The sequence below is a fragment of the Triticum dicoccoides genome, chromosome 2B (assembly GCF_002162155.2).
Source record: "Triticum dicoccoides isolate Atlit2015 ecotype Zavitan chromosome 2B, WEW_v2.0, whole genome shotgun sequence".
Lineage (NCBI taxonomy): Eukaryota > Viridiplantae > Streptophyta > Magnoliopsida > Poales > Poaceae > Triticum > Triticum dicoccoides.
Window position 1 is genome coordinate 39,618,920 of NC_041383.1, and position 9,646 is coordinate 39,628,565.

Here is a 9,646-nt window from a genome sequence, read left to right on the forward strand (position 1 = left end):
ATCGCTAGCAGTGAACCACCATCCCAGGTGCTTGCTTTAACTTCGTGGTGTCATATGTGGTTGCATGTTCCATATGGTGTCTAGCTTATATTCGAAAGGCCGAAGTCGGTCTTTATTAAGATAAGGAAAGATATTTTTTACATGAACCACCATCCTGTGAGCACCAGAAGACAAATAGCTAGTCAGGGCACTGGCCGAGCCAGTGACAAGCCCAACAAAGATAGGCATCACCTGGAAGCCAACTAAAAAGCCGCGATGGTGGCGAAGCAGCCCGCCTCCCACCAGGCTCTCAGGTCCTAGATGATCATGTTCACCACTCCAGCCAGATGTCTAGCTTGTATTGCTTCCAATTTGGTTAAATTGCATCTGCTTATCTTACACATTATACCTTTGAATATGACATGCCTTTCTGTTTTTGGTACATACTACTACATTTGTGTATTAACCATGTTCTTACATCAAACTAATGTTCTTGTGTATCCCTCATGAATCACTTATGACGAGGCAGGCAGGCAAGGGGACTACTCCTCATTTAAAGAATGCAGCGTCAGGCTCCCGACATGATTCTCAAGAAACAGAAATGCTAGATGAAGATAGTGAACGTAGCTCTGTAGTTGATTACAGCATTTCCCCTACACTAGCATCGCAGGTGCTTGCTCTAACTTGGCAGCGTGATATGTGGTTGCATGTTGCATATGGTGTCTAGATTGTAATTCTACCAATCTGGTTAAACTGCATGTGCTAGTCTGCTTAGCTTATACTCCTGTAAATGTGACATTATACCTGTTAATGTGACATGCCTTCCTGTATTTAGTACATAGTCCATTTGTCTATTAAGCATGTCCTTACATAAAACTATTGTTTTTTTTGTATCCCGCATCAATCAATATGACGAGAAACCTTTAGTATATGCAGTGCGATATTAGTTGCATCTTTCATATGATTTATAGCATGCGCTGCTTCTAATTTGTTGAAATTCCAATTATGATGGGACGCTTTTAACTTGGCAGAGTCATATTGGTTGCATCTTTCATGTGGTGTCTAGCTTGCATTGCTTCTTATTTGCTGGAATGGTTTCTGCTTAGTTTACACAAACAGTTGTGAACATGCCATGCCGTCCTGTTTTTCGTACATATTCCATCCTGGTATCATGTGTTTGCTTTACATCAAAGTAGTGATTGTCAGTATCATGCATGAATGAGTTCTGAAGAGAGAATTTTATTGCTTTTTCTTGTCAGTTTTACTTGACAATTCAAAATCAATAAAGCGGAAGGAAGTTAGCAAGGCAGCGGATAAAGGTGCTCCTTCCAAACGGAGGGCCTCTATAGTTTCTACTCCTCCACACCCCCAAGATGATTTCCAAGACAACACATGCATAGACACTCAACAAAGTTGTGTTTATGATGAGCACGTCTCCCCTAGTGCAGCATCACTGGTGCTCCCTCTAACTTGGCATTGTTATATGTGGTTGCATGTTATGTGTGATGTCTAGCTTGTATTGCTTCTAATTTTGTTGAATTCCATCTACTTACTTTACACATTATACTTGAATAAGACACGTGTTCCTGTTTCTAGAACATACAATATCTGTCTATCACACCATGTTCTTACATCAAATTACTATTGTTGTGTAAGCTGCAACAATCACTTATCATAAGACACGTTTGACTTCGGAGTGTGATATAGGTTACGTCTCACATTCTTTTCTAGCTTGTACTACTAATTTGTTGAAATGGCACTTATGACGAGACAGTTTTAACTTGGTAGAGTGATATTCGTTGCATCTTTCATATGGTGTCTAGCTTTCATTGCTTCTAATTTGTTGAAATGCCTTCTCCTTAGTTTACACAGCATAAGCTGTGAATATGCAATGTTGTGAATATGCAATGGCACTAATGACGAGAGACCTCTAACATGGTAGTGTGATGTTGTTTGCATCTTGCATATGATTTATTTCTTGTACTGCTTAACATTTGTTTAAACGCCATTTATGTTGAGACACTGTTAACTTGGCAGAGTGATATTTGTAGCATCTTTCATATGGTGTCTACCTTCCATTGCATTGCTTCTAATTTGGTGAAATGTTTTCTTCTTAGTTTACACATCATAGTTCTGGTTATCTCTTCCGTCCCGTTTTTCATACATATTACATCCTCCTATCATGTGGTTGTCTAACATCAAAGTTTAGCTCGTCTGCATCACGCATCAATTTGTTCTGAAGAACTAAATTGTTATTCGTTTTTCTTGTCGGCTTGACTTAACATGGCACAGAGAAAGACGAAGAAACACAGAATGGCAGGGAATGAGAAGCGGATGAATCCTGCAGATTCTGCTGGTACTGATGGTGCAATAGAAGGTGAAAGTCCAGCGGAAAATTCTACAAACATGGCATCCCATGCTACACGAGCTGCAAAAAAAGCCAAACAAAAACAAATAGCTGCCACCAAACAAGCAGAGACAGCCCTAGTTCTTGCAACACCTACCACAGTACTACCAGCTGCACGACATACTTGTGCGTCAACTGAGCTAGCAGCACGTTCCCAAGATCCCTTGCCACCTGACACTACTTCCCAAGCACTCTTGACACAAGACGAGTTGGCAATATCAGATGAACCTTGTGAGCTTCAACAGCAAGAAGGTAGTTGCTGGAGTCAAGTTACAGTTGCATGCTTCTTTATATGTAGTCTCACAATTTGATGTACACTAACACTTCCTATGTTCGTTGTTGGACTAGCACCTAGGCGCAACAGGAAACAAACATCAGGGATAATGCTCGATAGGTTAACTAAATCTAGAGGAGGAAGAATGGAGATCCGTTTTGAGGCAGGTTTTAAAAGGCCACGTGATGCTACAGAGTCAGCCAAGTTAGTATCAGAGGCAGCGGTTGCCGTTAGGTGTCATGTACGTATCCTCCCAACATGGATTCAGTATAGGAATGACACAGACGAAATCCAGTTCAACACCTTCGTCGACCATTTATCTGTAAGTATGGTTATGTATGGAAACTAGTAATATCGTCTTGCTCTGTCCCATACTTTCTAGGTTGCTGATAATGAGACTCCCGTAATTTTCAACAGATGAGGTTCAAGTTGGATAGCCAAGATGATGCAACCAGACAAGCTTGCACCCATGTTTTCAAGTCTGCTCTGCGACAGTATCGTTATAACTTGAGGAAAACTCACTTTGAAGGCAAGGCTAACAGTGAACTTTCCCAAACATCTCCAGTGGAAAATATATCGAATGAAGACTGGAGGGGCCTTGTTAAACACGTACTGGTCTGATCCGAAGTATCAGGTACATTATATATATGTGATCAGATCACATGTTGAAGTCCTATTGACGCATGTGCCACACAAATCTATCTTCTTGTAGGTGAACTATTCAAAGAACAAGGCCAACCATACGAAAGTGAAATTCCAACAGACGACAGGATCTCGTAGCTATATTGCACACTACGAGGCTCTTGTAATTAGCTGTTGTTTCACTCTTTTCGCTGTACCATATTATCAGATCTATATTGACTTGTTCAAAATGCAGAGGAAAGCCCGCAAGGACCAAAAAGTACCTGAACCAAATGATGTGGAAATCTTCAAGGACTGTCACACCAGCAAGAAGAAGGGCATGACTACACCAGTCAAAGCCGTTGTTGTAAGTCCTTAATCCTCATGCCTTTTAACTACTACTTACTCTGACTTGTGCCTTGAATTGCAGGTTTGCAGCCAATGTCTATTACTCTTTTCAATTTTATACATAATTGTCTTAGCGTATCATTGCACCTTACAAGGTTTAAAAGGGAGGAGTGATGTTCCTTTGATCTTGACCCGTAATCTAGTTCCGTGCTAGACTTGCCCACACAACGTTACAGTTGCCTGTTTGTCTGTTCTCAGTTGTTTTGTGATATGAATGATATCATACTATGCTTACCGTATTATAAACTTTGTCCCTTTATCCTTAGCCCTCAATACAATGTGAACAAATAGACAATACATTAGCGATGGTACATGGTCATATGTTTGGAACCTGGTTTTATTATGTACTTTGCAATAAAATACAACTAATATTTTACATGGGTTCACCAGAATAATTTCTGTATATAGACCAAAGCTATTTTGTTTGGTTTTGCTGCCTCCTTAATATCTTCTGTTCTGGTACTACTAATGTAAAACCTCAACTTTTCAGCAAGCTATGGAAAAAATGGTGGAACCGCCACCTTCTGAAGGTGGCGAGGCAACTATAACCGCAATGTCAGCTCTTGCTGCAGTGGGTCAGTACCTGTCCACTAACAGTGCCAAAAGCACATTCCTGCGTAATACTGGGTTGGTTGTTAAGGCAATATCGTCCAAACTGCCTCATGATCAAGATATGCAAGCTCAAAGCAATGTTGTATCTGCGCTCTAGACACAAGTCCATTCCCTAACAGAGGCCCTTTGTGAAACAAGGAGAAACAATACTCAATGTCATCAAGATATGCATGGTTTTGAAACCAGACTATCAGACATTTGCTATGTTGTTCAGGAGCCTAGGGGAAATGAAGGCGAGGGTTATGGTGCTCCATCGGACAATACAGCATGAAAACGTAACAGTCAGGTCAAATGAACCGAGCTTCTGAACTTCTGGTGGTGCATTTATCTGCTAGACTGTTAAGTTTTATGCCAAACTTCCTTTTGTTATATAGTTGTAATTTGTTTTGGTGCGATACAAAATTTATTCTTAACGTGCAGCCACCGGCTGAAGAAAACAGCAAGCCATTTTTGTATAGTGTAGGGTGTTCCCTATATTTGTACTGGTGGCGATTGACGGTGTCCTGGACTAGGGGGTACTCAACGCATCGTCTCCCGATCAGTTGGATTGGGCCGAGGACCCCCATGGCCGTATACTCATGGGCCAGTCGCTGCCGCATACAAGGAAGAATCCACAAGACTTGGCGATCAAGACAAGGACTCCTCCCCCACCGGCATATTCGGCTAGGACTCTTGTTATCCTAGGCCTCTGGTGCATTATATAAACCGGGGCCAGGCTAGTCGATAGATATATACAACAACAATCATACCATTGGCTAGCTTCTAGGGTTTAGCCTCTCTGATCTCATGGTAGATCAACTCTTGTACTACTCATATCATCAATATTAATCAAGCAGGAGTAGGGTTTTACCTCCATCGAGAGGGCCCGAACCTGGGTAAACATTGTGTCCCTTGCCTCCTGTTACCATTGATCCTAAGACGCACTGCTTGGGACCCTCTACCCGAGATCCGCCGGTTTTGACACCGACATTGGTGCTTTCATTGAGAGTTCCGCTGTGTGATCGGCGAAAGGATCAATGGCTCGACTGCAGGTCAACTGCAACATCGGCTTCTTCGTCGCCAGCTCGACTGGTCACCTTGGCTTGACCGAGGACTGCGCCCTACCTCCGATCTTCATGTTCGGATGAAGGCCTTCATCAACACCAACTCCGATCTCTATCAAGATCATGGAGGAGTCATCCATGGAGCTCGGGGGCTCAACGTCAACATTGCCCTCAGGCGACCGTGCTGTTTTTCTGGACAGCAAACTTGTATCCGCCGCCACCACCTCCTCGAGTGTCGCTTAAATGATTACTTCGGTGGAATTATACGTAATTAAGTCTATAACAACCCTGCAAAAATTTCGTCGAGTTCCGATGGAGGAATCTCCGGCAATCTCCGATATACCGGAGCCCTGTTGAATCTGGACGAGAATCCGGATGAGTTTAGGGCGTGGTATCCAGCATCTAGCTCGGATGTCCTTTGGAGGATCCAATCATTGATTTGCTGCGGAATTCCCATATCTACCACCTGCCAAAAGTTCAGCTCGATCCGACCGTCCAAACTCCGGGAAACTTCCGATTAGTGCATCACTTTTTGGATCTGTTTTCTGCGCGAGAACGAATCCGACCCGAATTCATCTTCTTTATGAACGGGATCTCGGACATTCCTTTTGAAGGAAGTTTTCGTATGGGATGTTGTGTTATATTCTCAAACACATCCCAGAAGTATTAAAAAGTATTCTTGCAATGCGAACTTCACCCTCGCGCCGGTGTCAAACCAGCCCGACAACATCACTCCACGGCGGCCAACCTGCGTTAGACACATCGTCGCTTTATTGAGCCGAGCTCAATTTCTTCGGATCATCATCTCGGCCATCCGAACAATAGTTCGGCATCGCGAAGGATAAATCGTCACCAACATCGCCGCCCCACGGATTACACAGAGCGGGCACACCTGCATCACCACACGGTCACTTCATCAAGCCGGTATCGACCACGTCATGACCTGCATCGCTTGACCGGGGGCTTCATCATCTCTTCATCAACCTACTCCGGAGACTTCGGCGTCGCTGGCCAACCATCTCCGTCACGTTAGCTGGACCGAGGGCTTTGCCTCAGCGAGCCAACCTTTGCCAGCATCGCCATGCCGTTGCTTTATCGCCCATCAGGCGATAGGTGTGCGGATCGAGTCCCAATTTTGGGAACCACCTTTCTTCGGATTGCTACAACAAATAAGACATGTGCTATTAATCCTAGTATTTTTTGCCTGTTAGGGTTCATTTTTCCCAATGAATTATTACTCTGGTTTGTCCGTCATATGTACGCAGGTCTATCAAATGGCGGCCGCATTAACGACGTTCGCATGGTGGTTCGGACAGTTTCCGTACATAGTCCGGCGAACGCCGCATCCGGAGCTCGAACCGACCTATGAATTCAGGCCTTGCCATGCCTTTACCGCATCACGCCGCCGCCCTGCATCGACATTGACTTCGGCGCCAGGCCATATTTCTTTTATTACTCACTTTGCATAAATTATTTGTTATGCAACGATTTATTATTATTATTATTATTACTGTTATCTCCGGTTTGCACTATTTTTTGTGCACAGGAAAATGATCCAGCCGGACTATATCCTTTGGCGTCACCTCGGCTGGACGGGGGGCTTCGTCAACACTTCATTACCCCATGTCGGGGACTTCAGCATCACCCTGCCGTCCTGCATTGACCGTGCTATGTCACTACTTCGGAGTGCCGAGCTCTTTGCTCTGCCACCTCGGGACCGGCTCGGGGATGGAACCTTGTCCCGCAACAAGCTCGGACCGCATCATCAATACTGAACACATTAACCAGCTAAGTTGTCTTCATGCTCAAAGTTTTAAATTTTTAACTTGTGTTCGGCTCAGCCAAGCATTATATTTTTTTGGAAAAAAGTTGCTTGTAAAAATTTCCTTGTCCAAACTTTATTTGTGACGCGCAAATTCAAATACCCCGTTTACCTGGGGGCTTCCTTCATGAAGCTTTTACCTCTTGCATATGGTTATACTTGTACGGCTTCGTTCCTTGTTCGTGTATTACCCCATAATATGCACCATATTGACTTAAGCGATTTGCAAGCTGGGTTGCCTGGCTCCTGTGCTTACCCCTACGTTCCCGATTGTTCGGCTAGGGAGTAAAGGGAGCACCTCTGCGATTTTCACGATCGGATCACCCGAGCCGGACCTCAGACTGGGTGAAGCCGAAAGCTAGCGCTCTTATTGTTTTCAATCATGGTCGGCACACAACGGAACTCATGAGTATAAAAAATCTATTGCACAAGTCTCATAATAACAATGAGCACCGAAGAAAGGTATCGGTGGGGGTACTATTTTCTTCGAAGATGCTTCTTACTCTTCACAGTAATATAGCATAAGTTCCCTGAGCGCGCTTTGTCTGTTACAGCCTTATGGCCTGATTGCCTGGTTATTGGAAACACCGTCGATATTCTGGACTGATGGAGTACATAACACTTTTCGGTCCTTGACCGAAGAGGGAGAAGCCGACGGTCGGTTAAGACGCGTTTAAAGTTTGGTTGAACATAGATATGATATAAGTACTTCCGTACATGCAATCATTCTTTTACCCCAGTCACTTGGGGGCTCTTCAATTTATATGAGCCGTTTTATGATAAGTGTTTTTCTTCTTAGTCGTTGCAAAGCTTTTATTATTATTTATCACTCCTTTTTTCGACACAAGTGTGCGGTCACTAGCCGGGGAGCCTAATTTCTCTCTCAAAGCCGCTGGAGTTTAGTTTGCTAAACTGGCCTAGTAAGAAGTACTCCGCCTTCGAGATAGGAGGTTGAAGCCGTAGGCTGACCCGCTTGAAGTTTTGAGATAGGATGTGTCATGTTAAAGCACGACAGAAGCACCTTTTTTTTCTAAAGTCCAATTTTCGGATTGGCACCGAACACTTGATCTAGTTCGGACAGTAACCTTTTGAATAAGTTTTTTGGCTTTTCGAGCCAATGGCACTTTTAAACTATTTGTGTGTTTTCAGCACAAGTCTCGCAGTGCAACGCCGGACACCTTTAGAGATTCGGCAAAAACATTCTCGGATATTGCTATATATGCATCGGGTTCGAATTGTGTCTTCGGTCAATAGTTGGGTTGCCCGGCTCCTGCGCTTGCCTCCTATGTTCCGCTTTGTTCGGCTAGGTGTGCAAAGGGAGAACCACTGCGATTGTGCTTCCAGCTCACATGGTTAAGCACCTCAGTGGAGAAAGCCGAAAACTGACTGTCACAATAAGCGTAAACGGGTCGGAGATACGATGACGGCATTAAACGACGGGCCATTCATAACAATGGCCGAAGTGTTTACGGCTTGATCTCGACTGTCGCCGAACACTACCGGGGGCTATTAACTGGCCTCCCAAACTAAATCCTCGATATTTTGCTCTTAGATTGGAGCTGAGGTTTCATGATCATGCTTAGCATGACAACCCAAAGAAAGGAACTGATAGCGGGACTATTTTCTTTGGAAGACATTTCTTCTGTTAAACAGTAATATAACATGTCTCTCTGCGTACCTTTGTTTATAAAAACCGTATGGCCAGATTGCCTTGTTTGTTGTAAATCTTTGCCCTCATAGAGGCTTTATAAAGTAGGACAAACAGTCCTCGGCTATTGGCCGAGGAGGTGGAAGCCGATGGTCGGTCAACAAAGTTTTTTACAATGCGGATCCGAGCATTAATGACTTAAAGTACATGGATACATAGAGTCATTGCACATAATTTGTGATTTTACTATGGATATCGATCCTTAATTTGGCCTCCTGTGCCCGCATTAAGGCTCGGGGGCTACTGGGCTTCGGGATTATTATTTACAAATATTAAAGGGGCACATTGATCCCCTGATATGGTGTTGCCACCCGACCAGTGTCACGGGGGCTACTGCATTGCATGTTCTATGCAGAAAATTTTAAGTGCAATACAATTTCCGAGGAGATTTTGATCCTCAGGTTGGTCGGCCGCACCCAACCTGAGTCTCGAGGACTAAGCACGCCGCTTTGTGTGTCCCGAAGTATTCTGCCGAGCTAGGACTTGATCCTCAGACCGATTTTGCAAATCAACCTGAGTCTCAACAGCTACGGGGATCAGCGGTCTTATGTCATCCTTCATGTGCATCTCGGGTTTTAAACCGATACTCACCTTAAGGGTTACTGGCTATGTATCTCGGGAGAGAATAAATTGCACCAATCAAAAATATTGACAAAAATCGGCCCACATTCGGGGTGGTGCACCACCTCAGAAGCAGTCCGGCATAAAGCTCGGGCGCTAGTGGCTGGCTCCATAGAGGGCATTTCCGGCATTAAGCTCGGCTAAACTCCTT